Raw genomic sequence first — 16,907 nt, forward strand, 5'->3', positions numbered from 1 at the left:
GTACGTGTTGGGGAAGATGCTCACAGTCAAGGCGTTCCCTGATTTTCAAGAGCGACCCATGATCAGGACCAGGTTGGTCAGGGTCTAGCCAGGAAGCAGTGTCTGTGGGAATGGGGCTTACTGTAGGCACTACACGGTCCCAGTGCAGGAGGGGCTGGGGACATGGCATTCTGAAAGAGGAGTGAATGATCAGAGAAAGTGTCACCGACCAGTCTTGCCAGAGGCGACACGTCAGCAGTTGCAGAGGCCTTCGGGACACCAAGAGCATCTGGCTGCCCACAGTGGGCGGTGGAGAGCCATTGCTCAGTGAGGCCCACAGGCCAGACACCTCTGCCTCTGTCCATCCCGGCGTCTGACAGCTACAGCCCTTGGAGAGTCATGGTGTCGCTGCACCTGCCGAGTCTCCTGCAGATTTCTCTTTGGACCAGCTCGACCCCAAACCCCTTTGGAAAAGGGGATTCTGGAAAGCGTTATTCCCACATTTACCAAGTTGAAATAACACCAACCAGCAGGGGGTCCTGTCCCCACTCATTTCTTCAGCCTCCTCTGCTCCCCCGTCTATTTATACCTCCCATGTGCCTGGCCCGTGCTGTGCCCTCCATCCCCAATGCCCTTGCTCCCTTATTTAGCTGGTCAACTCTACTTTGACTTCAGGATCCTGCCCCTGCCCCGGAGACCTGTTCCCTGAGAAAGCTCTGGGCTCCCAGAGAACTTGGCACACACCCGAGCTGCAGCTCAGGCTGCCCTCTGCTTCCTCATCCCCAGGTCACGGAATATCCTAGCAACAAGGAGCTCCTACGCTAGGGGCGGGGGAGGCCTCCCAGGGAGGGAGACAGGCTGCCTCAGCGTGGAAGCTACTCCACCACCGGTTTACTGAGCTTCGGAAGGACCGGGAGTCTGGTGAAAAGTCAGACTCCCTGTCCTCGCCTCCCTCAGGTGCTGATTCGGTGGCGCTGGAGCTGGGCCCAGGCTCCTGCGTTTTTCAGCAAATAAATATCTTGAGTGAGTCTCCATCACACTGGCTTGACTGCCTGGGCGGAATGTGTTTTTAACCGATTAAATCTGATGCTTTTACAGAGGGAAGTTCTGCCTCTTCTGATAGAGAAATGAGTGACTCTCCCATAGTTTGTTAACACTTACTGTCAAAATGTGCCTAAATCCCTGTAGGTCATATTCTGCCCTTACTGAAGGCCCTGAGCTCAGATTAAAGGACTTGAAAGTCCGCACGTTTCTTGTAGAAGGCAGTGGAGACCAAAGTACAGTTTTGGTGCGGGGCCCTGCCAGGGTCCTGATCTGGACGCAGAGGCCCAGCAAAGCCTTGGCTGCAAGAAAAGCTCCTGGGCACGCTGAGCAGTGCCGAGGAGGCCCCGGCTGGGAAGGGCTGAGTGGCTGACGGCCGGGTCAGGCCCGTGGGAGGGGCTCAGAGCACAAGCCACAGCAGCCCGTGTCTGGGGAGCTGGGACAGGGAGCAGATCCTTTCCTCTACACATGAATGAGGAAGACAGTGTCCTGGAGGCACCTACTTCACCTTGGGGGAGTAGACTAGTGTGGGGTGGGGGCCCCCAGCCTCTAGGCTGCTGTGGGTGACAGTGAAGGAGCTGGAAGCAGGACAGGCGTCCCAGCGTGCTGATTCCCACACAGCCGGGCTTTGCCAGCTTCCACATCTGCTCCTATTATCCCCGCCTGGTGTCCCAGTGTATGTGGCTTCAGATCCGTGGCTCAGGGCCCCAGGAGAGGGAGAAGGAGACTCTTGGCCCTCTCGGACCTCCTCTGGCCGGCGGTGGGAATTTGGCACGCTCTGGGCTTCTCCCTGGAGGCTGCCGGACGAAGTGCTGACTAAATTATCTCCTGACCTGGGTCATTATTTTATTTAAAAATACAGAGTAAATAAACCCACCTACAATCCCACCCCTCCCAGTCAACATAAGTGTGGCTTGCATTAGGCGTAACTCCTTCCAGTCTGTTTCCTGTGCACCCATGTGTGTTTGTATTGTAGGTCCATCTAGTTACCTATTCTGCAGGGTAGCATAAGCATTTTCCATATTGCTGCAGAGTCTTCATGACTATTCTTTTTTTCAAGATTGTATTTATTTATTTTTAGAAGGGAAGGGAGGGAGAAAGAGGTGGAGGAAAAAAAATCAATGTGTGGTTGCCTCTCATGTGCCCCCCCCTACTGGGGACCTGGCCTCGAACCCAGGCAGGAGCCCTGACTGGGAATCCAGCTGACTACCCCTTGCTTTGCAGGCCTGCACTCAATCCACTGAGCTACACCAGCTGGGGCGATGACCATTATTCTTAACAGCTGTGCCTGGGCCATTGAGATGATGGATCATTGAGGTGGGTTCCTTAAGGGCTGTTGGAGCTCCGGATCCTATCCTGGGGCCAGGCTCCAGCTCCATGAACCCAGCCAGCCCTGTGAGGCCCTCTCCCCTCTCTGTCCTCATCCACTACTGGAGATGGAGTCTTTGAACTTCACGAATCATTAGAGTGACACGGTGGGAATCCACCCTACCCAGCGAGGCTGATCTTGTCGACGGTCCTCCACTCAGAGGGCGGGGGAAATGCAGGGCAGGGGGTTGTGTTCGCTCAGGCACCAAGGTCACAAGGAACAGCCCAGATTTGCTGGCTCCTGGCCCAGGGGGACGACGCTGGCTTTCTGAGAGAAGAGTGCTGGAGAAGGAAGGAGGGGAGGGAGACCAGGGCACCACTTGGGACTGCTCTGGAGGTGCCCAGCTGAGACCGTGGGAACCTCCAGCAGCCTGAGTAGCACTCGCTGCTGGGGGACTGAGCCTGTACCCAAATTTGGACACTGGGCATCTTTGCCCAAATGGAGCTTTCTGTATTTAGGATTTTTTTCCAGAAGCGGCCATTTCTTACTCGCTTTGTCTGATTGCTTTCCAGAAGCTAAGCACTGCTTTACGATCCCGGGGCCCAAACAGGCTGAGAGACAGCCCCGTTTCTGGCGCACAGATGAATGTTTTATAGCAAGAGGGTCTGTGGGGCGGCCGTGCTGCTGCTGGAGAGAGACTCCCCGGATCTGTAATCCCTGGGGCCACTTCAGAGACATCTGCCCAGGGTGTAAGGGTCATGACTAGATGTTGCCAACCGAATCGATAAACGGGTAGGGCGAAGACTGTCTGGACCTCAGAGCAGGTCGATGAAGCGTGATTCTCAAAACCGCCCCAAGACCCAGGTAGACTTGGCGGTGTGACCCTTAAGACGGGAACTGACTCCAAGCCCCACAGCCTGAAGGCTCTGCCACCGCTGCTCTCTCCTGTTGATGGCTGGGGTGGGAGGGACTGAGAGTTGCATCAGGACTGCGTGAAACAGGAGAGAGGTAATCAGTCAAAGAAACACGAGGGGGCAGCCCTGGCCGGTGTGGCTCAGCTGGTGGGAGCATCTTCCGGTAACTGTAACCGAAAGGTCGCAGTTGGACTCAGGGTCAGGCGCGCACGTTCCCTCCCTGGCCCCGCCCCAGTCCCGGGGGTGGGGGTGGGGTGGGGGGGGTGAGAGCCCCAGTCCTGGAGCAGCCGATATGTGCTTCTCTCTCACGTCCACGTTTCTCTCTCTCCCTTCCCTTCTCTCTAAAAAGCAATTTAGAAAAATCCTCAGGTGAGGATAAAAAAAGAAAGAAGGGAAGAAGGACAAACGGATGGAGGCAAAAGCCACAGGTCACGACTAGCTAAGCTGCTAGCACTTTGGAGGTGACCATATGTTTGGCTCTCTTTTTTTATTTCAATTTCGATTTTTTTTTTTACAGCCCGTGAGCCAAGAATGGTTTTACAAATGAACATTTGAAGTAAATTTCATGAATCGAATGTATGGGTTTGTAGAACCTTTTAAAAAATAATTTTAAGATCTAGAAAGTTCCATCATAGTTCTGGAACTTACAAATGTGTTCTTGTGGCTTATTTTGAACCAAGGATGGCATATTCTTTGTGCATTTCAAAGGGTACTTACAATTATTTTTTTAAAGGCTTCTACAAACCCATACATGTATGGTCAATTGATTTACATTTTTTAAAGGTTTTATTTATTTATTTTTAGAGAGGGAAAGGGAAGAAGAAAGAGAGGGAGAGAAACATCAATGTGTGGTTGCCTCTCAAGCGCCCCCTACTGGGGACCTGTCTGGAAACCCAGGCATGTGCCCTGACTGAGAATTGAACCAGCGACCCTTTCGTTCATAGGCCATCACTCAGTCCACTGAGCCACACTATCCAGGGCTGATTTAACCTTTTTTAATTGTTGTAAAATATATATAACATAAAATTTACTGTCTTTTTAAATGTTGAGTTCCATGGCATTAAGTGCATTCACATTGTTGTGCGACCCCGGTTGCCATCCACCTCCAGACCTCCTTATAGCTTGTAAAACTGAAACTCTATACCCGTTAAAAAATAACTCCGCATTCTAAGACCCTGTCAACCACCATCCTAAGAAAAAAGGCAGCTGGGTTTTTTTAGTGCAATTAAACTTTTTCACTAGTATCTCTCTGAAATTATTTTCCTCGTCAAAGTCAATGAGAAAATAGTTCGCCAGAAGAAACAGCTGCAGACAATTAAGACCTAACACATTAGTAACACATTAATAACAGAAGGATACCAGCTCGTGGGCTTGTGGGACCGATGACAGACCCGGACTGGTTATTTTGACTGGCTGACTTATCAAGAAATGAATGATGCCAGAAACAATCAAATAGCGCATGGAAAAATTTTATAGCACCTTTTGTGTTTGTGGTCTGAATGACCGCGGATGTGGTGAAGTCAGAATGTGTATCGGCAGCCACAAAATACATTTAGGTTTTTGTCTTGCAAAATCCATCTGAACTTTGTGGCTCTATTCACCGGGCCCAGAGATTAAGTCATCATCCCGGGCAGGGTTTCGGTGAGGGCTGAATCAGAGGCCGCACGCAGCAGAGTGCCTGGTTTACAGGGATGTGCAAGGAATGTCAAAAGAGAATTCGCCAGTGTTTAGCTGTCGCTGGAAAGAAGTAAGCTGGAGAGCAAGGAAGACTAAGAAAAGGGAATCCAATTCCCCAAACATCCAGGGGGAAACTGTACCCAGATTATGGCGCCATATCCCTTGTGCTTTAAAAGAAGGCACATCCTTCTCTTTGGGTGCGCTGGGTGCACGTACAAGACCCTTTCCCTGAATTTCATGTCTGCAGAGGGTGAACCAGGAGGAACCAACTGACCTTCTGCTCCCAGGAGTGAGCATTTTTTGCCCCTGTTTGGCTGGCCTGCCTTGGCTCCAACCCCACCAATGTACAGGGTGGGGCAAGAGCAGGTTGATAGTTTTTCATATGGAAAACAATACAATAATTAATAAATAATAAATAATAATATAAGAAGGGACTCTGTGTTTTGTGTACTCCCAACTGTAAATCCATGCAGGTGGCTTTATAGCTGCTTTTTATTTATTGTATTTATTTTTAAACTGTATTGTTATTTTTGATTTTAGAGAGAGAGTAAGGGAAGGAGAAAAGGAGAGAAACATCGGGTGTAACGGGAATCAAACCGGTGACCTTCTGGTTTGCAGGCCAATCCAACTGAGCCGCACCTGCCATGTAGGTAGCTCTTTATTTTTTGAAAGGAAGCATCTTTGGTGACCAGCATTCCATGTCAAAGTCGAGAGTGCGTGCCCAAGGGGGCCTGGGCCTTGGAGAATTCAGGCCGGGCTCAGCGTCTGCTGGATCATTTTCCCCAGAACCCCAGTTACTAATCCTATCACTCATCTTCTCATAAACTTTCTATGACTCCCAGCCACAGACCAAATAAAGTCCAACTCTTGCATCAGGCACGCGTAAATCAGGGCTACAGTAGTCAGTGCGATCTGACACCACGCGGAGTTAGTGCAGACACTGCAGGTGGAGGGCACTGTCCCCAACAAGACTGCCCTCGCCTCAGACACCGGCCACAGTTTTGCGGGGTGTGGGGGGAGTCCTCAGGTCACTCGAAGTTTTGACCCATTGGCTGTAACTTTGGGGGTTTAATAATTTGCTGGAATGACTCACAGAACTCAGGAAAGTGCTATACTTACAATTATACTTTTATTATAAAGAATACAAATCGGGACAAGACAGATGAAGAGACCTGTAGGGTGTGGTCGGACAGGGTGGGACCACAGAGATTCCTTGCCCTCCCCCCCCTGCCCCCAGCATCAGGGTAGTTACCATCTCTGCACACGGATGTGGTCACCAACCAGGAAGCTCGACCATGCTTTTTTTTTTAACCCCCAGAGTTTTTACTGAGTTTTATTACAAAGGCATCGTGACTGATTTAGTGACTGAACCCCATCTCCAGCCCTCTGCCCTCCCCAGAGGCCAGGCAGGTACCACCCGGCTTAAAGCCCCAGCCCTCTAATCACACGGTTAGTTTTTGACAGGCAGCCCCTAACCTGAGACCACCTAAGGGCCCACCACGAGCCATTTCGTGAGCATGAACTCTGGGGGTCGGTCCCAGGGACCCCCTATGAATGCCAAAGCTACTCCTACCACGAGGGCAATCCTGTGCGGTGAGCACTCCCTCCCAGGAACCCAGGACAAGGACCAAAGACTTCCCAACCAACTTTCGCCCCTGTGCCCTCCGTGACCCTGTGCCACGCACCCTCCACTGAGATCAGACAGACCCTCTCGCTGTTCTCTGCCCGGACTCAGAGTTTTTCCACCTCAGTTTCTTCTACGGATTGAGTTGTGTCCTCCAACGTCCCCCAAATCCCCTGCCCCCCAGATCTTATGTTGAAGCCCTAACCCCTAAGGTGATGGCATTTGGACTTGGGGTCTCTAAGGAAGTAATTAAGGTTAAATGAGATCGTAAGGCTGGGACCCTGCTCCCGCAGGATCGGTGTCCTTATCAGAAGTGACCTCAGAGAGTTTGCATTCTCCTTCTGCCTCTCTCTCCTCTCCCTCCTGTGTGCGACCCCTCTCCACCGACGGAGAACAGGTAAGAAGGTGGCCATCTGCAAACCAGGAAGAGGGACCTCACCGGGCACGGACATGGCTGGGCCTCCCTAAGACCTGCCAGCCTCCAGAGCTGTGAGGAAATGAACTCCTGCTGTGCAGACCCCCCGGGCTAGGGTATCCTGTTACGGTAGCCACAGTAGACACAGCAGACTAGGGCAGCTCCTTTGCCAGCACCAATTCCTTTGTCTGAAATTCCCACCATAATCCTACTCATCCTTCACATAAATACAATTGTCCTGTTTTAGATAAGAGAGTTGAAGACCAGAGGATTAAGTAACTTTCCTGTGTGGCAGAACCAGAGCATCAATGCAGGCCTGTCTGCAGCCCCCACCCGCGTGACCCCTACCCCCTCTCCACAAGGACGCTGCGTCCCCACGGGGAGAGGGGTTGGGTGCTGTTATTAAATCCCTGATCGGCCACTCTGATTATTCTCTCATGAAAAATGGCTTAAAAGGGCCCAGCTGGCGGCTCCTCACAATGCCATGTTTGGGAAGCTCAGCTCCCAGACTCCCAGATGACAGATACCCTCAACTCCACGTGATTAAAAAAATCACCAGAAGACCTTAAACCAGGAGTAGTGAACTTTTCCTGTGAAGGGTCAGAGAAGAAGGGCTGCGTCACAACTCACCCCCGACGCGGCGGTGCTAAGCAACATGCAGACAACGTGTAAGTGACTGGCGTGGCTGTCGGCCAATAAAACTTTATTTACAAAATCAAGCATAGGCCTGGATTTGGCCCCCGGGCCGTAGTTTGCCAACCCCTGTCCTGAACCAGAACAACAGGCCTTCCTCGTATGACAGTGAGTCTGGAACTGTGGCTCCAGGTGAGCTGACTTAGCTGCTCAGCAGTACCTGTCTCCTCGTTCCCGGGGCCAAGGTAGCCGCCGTGCTACATGTCATTTGCAGATGACAACGCCCAGAAGCAAATTCCCGCTTCCCCTGCCAGAATGGTTCGTGGGCCAAGCCTTAGCCAAAGGGAGAGGCATTAAGTACCCCTGGCTGGCTGTGATGAGTGGGTGTCGATCCTGACTGCACCTTAGAATCACCTGAGAGACTCGACTGACTCCCTGAGCCCTCTCCAGAGCTCTGCGTTCCATGGCTCTGGGGTGGAGCCACAGCATGGGTATTTTTTAAACTATTCCTAATCAGGGATAAAAGCCACTTAGGCTAATTAAAATTCACTGTGCTCAGAGGCCAAGTCCTGACCACCATCGAGAGGGTGTCCTTAGCAAGGAGAAAGGAGAGTGAAGGGTGCTGACCAGTGTGGCTCAGTAGGTGGGGCCTTGTCTTTCCAAGCCAGAGGTCACCGGCTCTGTTCCTGGTTGGGGCACATGCCCGAGTCACAGGTTCGATCCCTGGTTGGAGCAGTTTGAGAGGCAACCAGTTGATATTTCTCTCTCACATCGATGTTTTTCAGTACCCCTCTTTCTCCCTTATTTCCCTCTCTCTAAAAATGAATAAATAAAATATTTGAAAAAAAAGGGTGAAGACTGACAGCAATGGACAGTGTTGGCTGCACCCCAATATAAGGCCTCTCATTTATAAAACGGAATAGCATCTACTTGAACAAAGGTCATTGCAAACTTAAATGAAGCAATACATGCCAGGTGCCTGGTACGGCGCCTGGCAAAGAGTAAGCACTCGATTGCCTGTTAGCAATTACATATTAGCAACGAATTGCTATTAATTGTTATGATGAAGACTTCCTAGATACTTTGTGTACATTATAGAGAATGTGTCAGGTGAACGACATCAGCTTTTTATCGCTATTTGAACACCAGGTTATTCTCAGATATTTGGAAGGCTTAGAGAAGCAAGCATTTGGGGGAAAAAAATCCTTCCCTAGCAAATGTCTGACATAAAGACAGCCCGGAAATTGGTTTAGTTCTACTGTATGTTGAAAAGCATCATGAGACAAACTCCTGGGAGCTGTCTGGAAGCCTCGCGCTTTTCTCCTCCCGGGAGAAGACTATCCCCCGCTTCCCACACTGCAACATCTTCTCCTTATTTTCTCCTCTATTTCCAGCCACTGTTCAAAGCCAAGTGCAAACTCTTTCTTAATAGTTTCTTTTCTTCCTTTCATTCGTTTCCTGAGGCTGCTGTCACGAATGATCATGAACTTAGGGGCTTAAAACAACACGCATCTGTTCCTTCTTACTTCTGGAGGTCAGAAGTCCAAAGGGGGTCTCACTTGGCTGAAATTGAGGGGCCGGCGGGCAGTAGCCCTATCTGGTGGAGAATACATTTCCATGCCTCTTCCGGCTGCCAGAGATGGCCTGCGTTCCTCGCTTGTGGCCCCTTCCATCGTCGTCGTCAGCAGTGGCCGGCCGAGGCTTTCTCACATGGCATCCCTTTGAGCCTCAGCCCCTGCCTCACGCTCCTACATTTAAGGGCCTTTGTGATTGCATTGAGCCCACCCAGATAATCCATGATACTCTCTGCCTCTCAAGATCTCTCATCACATCTGCAGAGTCCCTTTTGCCACAGCATATTCCAGGTTCCAGGAATCAGAACACAGACCTTTGAAGGGGCATCATTCCACCAACCACCCCTCATGATCTCCAAATGCTCCCACTCTGCTCCCCCTTTGGGGCCTCCTCCTCACCTACCCGGGCTCCATTACCCTCGCCTGCTCCCCCTCCTGCAGGGTCCGGAAGGCCTTTCCTGAAACAGAGGCACCAGCTCCTGAGCTTGTTCTGCCACATGGAGGGGGGTGGGGGGAGCAGGGATTCTACGGCCAGACGGCTGGGGTCCAGCCCCCCGAGTAGCTCTGGGCCCTTGTCTACACCCCTCAACCTCTCTGTGCCTGTTTCCTCGTCTGAACGACAAGGCCACGAAGAGCACCTTCCTCATGGGGCTTTGGGTCCTATGTGCTTAGAACAGCGCCTGGCACACAGTAGTGCTACATCAGCTGCTGTGTTATTACTGCGCTCACAGGCTGCTCTCCTTGGGAGCCATCTTCTAACTCAGTCAGCTTTCTTAGGGGGCACCTCCTTATTTTATTTTATTTTATTTTATTTTATTCTATTCTATTTTATTTATTATTATTATTTACAGTCCAAACACACCCAGCAACTCGGAACAGATTTCTAGCAGCTTTGGCAACCAGTGTGTCTCCAAGTGTCCACCTGCCTCAGAACCCCCTGCCTTTAAAAACACACCAGATCCTTCTGCGCACTGAGGTTTGAGGGCCCTGGGGTGGAGCTCCAGAACAGGAGTTTACGATCCGCAACCAGAGCAAGGAAGGAGAGTCCCAGCGCGCTGTCCATCCCACCCTCCACTGCAAGGACAGCCTTCGCCGCAGGGCCAGGAGCAGGGGTCCTCCTGGGAGGATGTGCAGCGAGGCTGGGGCCTTTCTGGGGACCCCACCCCATTGAGTGTCAGGGATGGTCTCGTCCCAAGAACAGGACTTAGGGCAGGAAGTGGATGGGAGGTAGGTAGACGTTGACCATCTGGCTGATGGTTTTTATTCTTCTGGGGGCCCCCTGGCCCTTTGAGAACCTGATGGAAGTCACTGGTCGGTGCTTACATGTGGGGAGCGGGTACAGGCATCAAGGCCCTCTGCCCATCTCCAGAAAGAAGGGAGGAAGCTGTAGCTCCCGGCCAGCCCAAGGTCCAGCATGTTTCTCTCATTGCCTCCGCTAGGAAGTCCAACTGTCGCAGCTCCAGGCCACGAAACGGAGGGCTTGGTGTGAGCACAGCCCACATGTTGGGGTCGTTCAGCTGGCATCAGGGAGACTTCTGAGCCCTGGAACCGGCCGAGCCCCTGAGCCTGCTGGTACCTGAATGGGAAGACTCCCCTGCCCTCCCTCTGAGATGTTCCAGGCTTCCTGGAGCCCACCCGGAGCTTAAATAAACACCCCGTGGGGATGGTGAGACTCCAGAACTAAAATAAGCTTAAATAATATCCCCGAAAATTGTAAATTGTGTATTTAGGAATTGGAATGTATGAGGAAGGGTTTTCTCTTCCTCTATTATAGCTTCCATGAAAGGGAAACAAATAATGAAGCTCCCCCAGGCTAAAGTTAGAGTCGACGTATAGTTTACACCAGAAAATATACAGTTAGGTATCAATTTGGAAAGCATGTGCTTCCAGTGTGGAAGCCTCCCGGTGACCACAACCTGCTTACAGCCAGGACCCAGGGCAGCGGACGCCTCTGTGTGGTCCCGAGGCACAGGAAGGAAGGGGAGGTGAATGTATCGAATGTTTACTGTCTACCTGGCACGAAGACGCGCTCTGTTACAACGTCCTGACAACAGCTGTGAAAAGGATTTATTAGCCTCATCTTCCAGGGGAGCAAACTGAGGTTTGAAATGGACAAGGAACTTGTCCAATGTCATGGATGAAGGGAAACCATTAGCTTGAAGCCAAGGTAGCTAGTGAATGAGGTATTTGCCTAATCACCTGTTGGCATCTTTTAGCGCCCTAGTTTTCCCTCCTCTTCTGAGTACTTGAAGGACTTTACAAGTTCTTCCAAGGGTGTATTGTTAAAATGGTTTATGGATGATTAAAGTTGCTGGGTGAGGCTGCTGGGGAGTAGCAGAGCTCGAGTTCACGTCCGGCCCGTCTGACTCCCCTGCCCATGACTTTGAGCTCCCTGCTTCAATAGGAAGAGGAAGACAGGTTTCCCCCTGGAATCTGAAAAACCTGGCATTGGGGGTGGGGGTGGTCTGAGGCAGAGGCTGGAGGTCCACACTAGGCCTTCCCATCTGCCCTGTGACGGGGGCGGAAGCTTTGAGCCTGTGCTGGCTGGTGAAGGTGAGGGTGTCCTCATAATCCCGCCTCTGGCTTTCACTGATCGAATTTAAATCTGAAATGTCTGAGTTCAGCTGAAATTGATTAAATTTTCTGCTGCAAGGCAGCACGGGGGATCTCAAAGAGAGACATAGGGAAATTAAGCTGCATTTCTTAGAAATCCCCAGTTGTAACAAATTCATTTCTTCTTTCTGTCCGGAGTCTGGCTGCCATCTGGGACATCCACTGTGGGTCTGATCCCTGGGCTTCTGGACCTTGGCATTGCCACCGCTGCTGCTGCAGCTCGAGGGGCTGCCTGAGTCTGCACAGGTCACATCCCAGCGGGGCTCTGCAGGGCCTGGCCAAGGACTGTGGTTTGCCCCCGAGGGCTTACGTCAACGGACACCATTAAGAAGTCACTGTGTGCAGGCCCGGGGCTGGGCACTATACCTGGCGCTGAGGGCGGTCAACTGAATAAGACACTGGCCTCATCCTCAACACACGTACAGTCTTGTGGCAACGAACACTTAGAAGGCACTGGTTCTAGAACTTTCACTGGGAACTGCTCCTGATTGCTGCTTTTCAGCACTGACATCAGCCCATCTCCTACTGATCCGTCAATAGATACCGTATTTTTAGGACCATAAGATGCACCTAGGTTTTAGAGGAGGAAAACAGGAAAAAATTTCTGAAGCAAAAAATGTGGTAAAATATTTAATAACATAATATTTCACCAATGTAAATGTAAACAGAACTCAACAGCAGTATTAACAATTATTATTCCTTCCAAATTGGGGGGGGTGCGTCTTATAGTCCGAAAATACAGTATTTGAGCACCTACTGTATGCAAGGCTCTGTGTAGGTGCTTGGGATAAACCAGGGAACAAACAATAAGAATACGAATAAAGTGGCCTTGAGGCCTGTTTTTGTCTCTCTGCCCATCTTGTCTTGGGGAAGCCGTTATTGGTGCTTCAAGCTGAACAACCAAGTGATAAATTTAATTCTAAGGCATTCCCCACCCCATGTTCAACCCCTGAATTCCCGTCCCCTTTTGATCCCCAGTCAAGGCCAACTTCAAAAATCCCTTGGTAATCAGCTGGGAGCTTGCAGGCCCCAGACAGCCCTTCAGCAGCCTGTGGGAACGTCCCAGGAGGAACATTTTTTGTCCAAAGAATGACAGGAGTTTAATTACTGTGTGGCCCAGGTTGGCGATTTCCATTTGACAGAGTGGAGCCCAGACAGTCCCTAGGGAAGGCCCGTTGTGTGAGGGTGTGGCCGCCGGGGCCTGCTCCAACCAGGGCAAGAGAGGGCCCGGCCGGCGCCCTGGGTGGGGGCAGCAGGAATGCTTTGAATGCCTCGTCTGCATGCGGCCTTGAGTCTTCCCGCTGGCTACTGGGGGCAGTTTAATTAATAACGTCCACTGCTTGTCATTTATCATTAGCGAAACAGGAGGGGCCAGGGTGAGGGCAGCCGTGAGGGCAGGGGAGGCTCTCAAAACAAGGTACATCAATAAATTAAAGTTTTACCCCTCAGTCTCACGGGGTGGCCGTGGCTGGGCAGCCCCACATTTTTCTCCTCTCGTTCGGAAGCCCGCCTCGTTCGTCTGCCAGGGCTTTGCAGCAGCAGGTAACGGGCTTCATCAATGGTTGTGTGTCGCNTGTGGGGTCCCCCCCCCCCCCCCCCCCCGTCAAATGTCAGCGAAGGACTGGGTATGTGGTAGGAACGGGAAGAAGAGAGTGGAATGTGTCTGGGAACTGGTTCCCTTTGGGGCTGCAAAGGAGAACTCAAGGGCGGATCTAGTCTGAGGTTGAATATTGTTTGGCCTCCATAGTATTGGACAAATTGGAGAATTTTACATTAAAATCTGGGTTTCCGGCTTTTCTTTAAAAAAAAAACAAGATGTAGGGAAAACAACAAGACTCTTTTTCAGCCTTGGCAATATATGCAGCCAATGGCCAGCTTAGGCGGGTGTTGCTGTGTGAGGCTGCAGATGTTATGCACAAAGGCACCTGGAAGATGGGGCAAGTGGAGGCTGAGTCCAGAGCAGGCTTCCTGCCCTGCAGAGGGAGGCGCTGTAGGCAGAATGCACGCCTTCTAGTTCACGGCCTCCACAGACCCCTGCTGCTTCACTCTCGCCTGCCCCGTTCATTTATGTTATCTGCCCGAGTTTTGACTCCTAGCGTATTCAGGACAGTGTTCCATCTCCTCTATGTGAAGACTCCTTTTCATCCTTCAAGGCTCAGACCAACTCTAACTTTTCCAGGCACTTTCCTGGGCTTCTCATAAGAGCTGGAGTTTCCCTCCTTTATTTTCTCAATAGCCCATGCGCACATGGCTATTATGGCCCCTGGCACACCATTGTCCTCTACTTTGTTAGAGGTCATTGTCCCCATAGACACTGGTCCCCTTGAAGGCACCCTCCATATTTCTGCTCTCCCTAACCTGACATGTAGACTTAATCACTCAGGGCTGGATGGACGACTTTGTGGCCAAGGTTAGTTCAGGAAAGGGAGGCCTTCAAGAAGTTGCCAAAATTTCCGAGCCATGAAGGTCAAGGTGGGAGGGTGGGTCCAGGGTCGAGAGGAATAAAGGGGAGAAAAAAAATGGGACAATTATAATAGCATAATCAATAAAATATATTTAAAAAAAAAGAAGAGGTAAAAGATTTTAGCTTTGAGGTTTTAAAATGATCTTAGTCTTCTAGTTCCCTCTCTTGGATGCTCTATAAGGCACTTGAAATCTTTAAAAAAAAATTAAAATATATATTATATGAATTCCAGAAAAAGTCTAGCCATTGTTAATATAATGAGAATGATTTGTGTGACATCAATGTAACCTGGCAGCCAAGGAGAGTGGACTGGAATGCACATGTGTGAACAATGATGACCTCACCGTACTTGTCAGTGGGGGCAGTAAATGCTATTGAGTGAGCATGTGTACTGTGTGGTTGTCACATTCAAAATGACTGAGGGAGTAGAGCAATAAATCTGCACTGAATTTTGCACTAAACTTGAACATTCCTCCATGGAAACTGTTCGGATCGTTCAGTGGGTTGCAGCAATGGCAGCTTCATCGCGACAGTGTGCCCACCCACGCACCATGTCTGTGCAGAGTTTTTTGGCGAAACATCAAATCAGCCAGGTGACTCAGCTCCCCTACAACCCAGATTTGGCGCCCTGTGACTTCTGGCTTTTCCCAAAACTAAAATCACCTTTGAAAGGGAAGAGATTTCAGACTGTTGATGAGATTCAGGAAAATATAACAGGGCAGCTGATGGCCATTGGGAGAATTGTGTGAAGTCCCAAGGTGCCTACTTTGAAGGGGACTGAGGTGTCATTGTCCTGTGTACCATGTTTCTTGTATCTTCTTTGATAAATGTCTCTATTTCTCATATTACATGGGAGGATACCTCCTGGGCAGACATCATATATCCAGTCTTTTCCCCCAACATTACTGAGGTATGATTGACATATAACATTGTATAAATTCAAGGTGTACAATGTGACAATCTGATACACAGATATTTGGCAAAATGATTAACACAGTAAGGCCAATTAATACCCGTATCACCTCACACAATTACTATTTGTGTGTGTGTGTGTGTGTGTGTGGTGAGAACATTTAAGATCACTCTCTTAGCAATTTTCAAGTATACGACACAGCACTGTTAACTACAGTCATCATTCTGTACATCAAACCCACAGAACTTGTCTGTAACTGGAAGTCTGTAGCCTTTGAACAGCATCTCCCCGCCCTCGCCAACTCCCTGCCCCAGGGAACCGCCATTCCACTCTATTTCTTTGAGTTTGGCTTTTTTAGGTCCCACATATATCAGATGTATTTGGCTTTCTCAGTCTGACTTGCTTCACTCAGCATAGTCCTCTCCAGGTCCGCCCACGCCATTGCACATAGCACGATTGCTCTCCTTTTCGTCTCTGACTAAGGCTGCATTGCAGCGGCAGACACCAGGTTTTCTCTACCCATTTGCCTGGTGATGGACACTCAGGGTGTGTCCATGTCTCGGCTGCTGTGAACGAGGGTGTGCAGACAGCTCTTCAAGACAGTGACGTCATTTCTTNTATATATATATGAGGTCTTTCCAGAAAAAGTCTAGCCATTATTAATATGAGAATGATTTGTGTGACATCAATGTAACCTGGCAGCCAAGGAGAGTGGACTGGAATGCACAGGTGTGAACAATGATGACTTCACCGTACTTGTCAGTGGGGGCAGTAAATGCTATTGAGTGAGCATGTGTACTGTGTGGTTGTCACATTCAAAATGACTGAGGGAGTAGAGCAATGAATCTGCATTGAATTTTGCACTACACTTGAACATTCCTCCATGGAAACTGTTCGGATCGTTCAGTGGGTTGCAACAATGGCAGCTTCATCGCGACAGTGTGCCCGCCCACGCACCACGTCTGTGCAGAGTTTTTTGGCGAAACATCAAATCAGCCAGGTGACTCAGCTCCCCTACAACCCAGACTTGGCACCCTGTGGCTTCTGGCTTTTCCCAAAATGAAAATCACCTTTGAAAGGGAAGAGATTTCAGACTGTTAATGAGATTCAGGAAAATATAACAGGGCAGCTGATGGCCATTGGGAGAATTGTGTGAGGTCCCAAGGTGCCTACTTGGAAGGGGACTGAGGTGTCATTGTCCTGTGTACCATGTTTCTTGTACCTTGTATCTTCTTTGATAAATGTCTCTATGTCTCATATTACATGGCAGGATATCTCCTGGGCAGACATCATATATCCAGTCTTTTCCCCCAACATTACTGAGGTATGATTGACATATAACATTGTATAAATTCAAGGTGTACAATGTGACAATCTGATACACAGATATTTGGCAAAATGATTAACACAGTAAGGCCAATTAACACCCGTATCACCTCACACAATTACTATTTGTGTGTGTGTGTGTGTGTGTGTGGTGAGAACATTTAAGATCATTCTCTTAGCAATTTTCAAGTATACGACACAGCACTGTTAACTACAGTCATCATTCTGTACATCAAACCCACAGAACTTGTCTATAACTGGAAGTTTGTAGCCTTTGAACAGCATCTCCCTGCCCTCGCCAACTCCCTGCCCCAGGGAACCGCCATTCCACTCTATTTCTTTGAGTTTGACTTTTTTAGGTCCCATATATAAGAGATCAGTATTTGTCTTTCTCAGTCTGACTTGCTTCACTCAGCCTAGTCCTC

Source organism: Sturnira hondurensis, unplaced genomic scaffold, assembly GCF_014824575.4.
Source record: "Sturnira hondurensis isolate 20B ecotype Veracruz unplaced genomic scaffold, ASM1482457v3 Scaffold0001221, whole genome shotgun sequence".
NCBI classification, from domain to species: Eukaryota; Metazoa; Chordata; class Mammalia; order Chiroptera; family Phyllostomidae; genus Sturnira; species Sturnira hondurensis.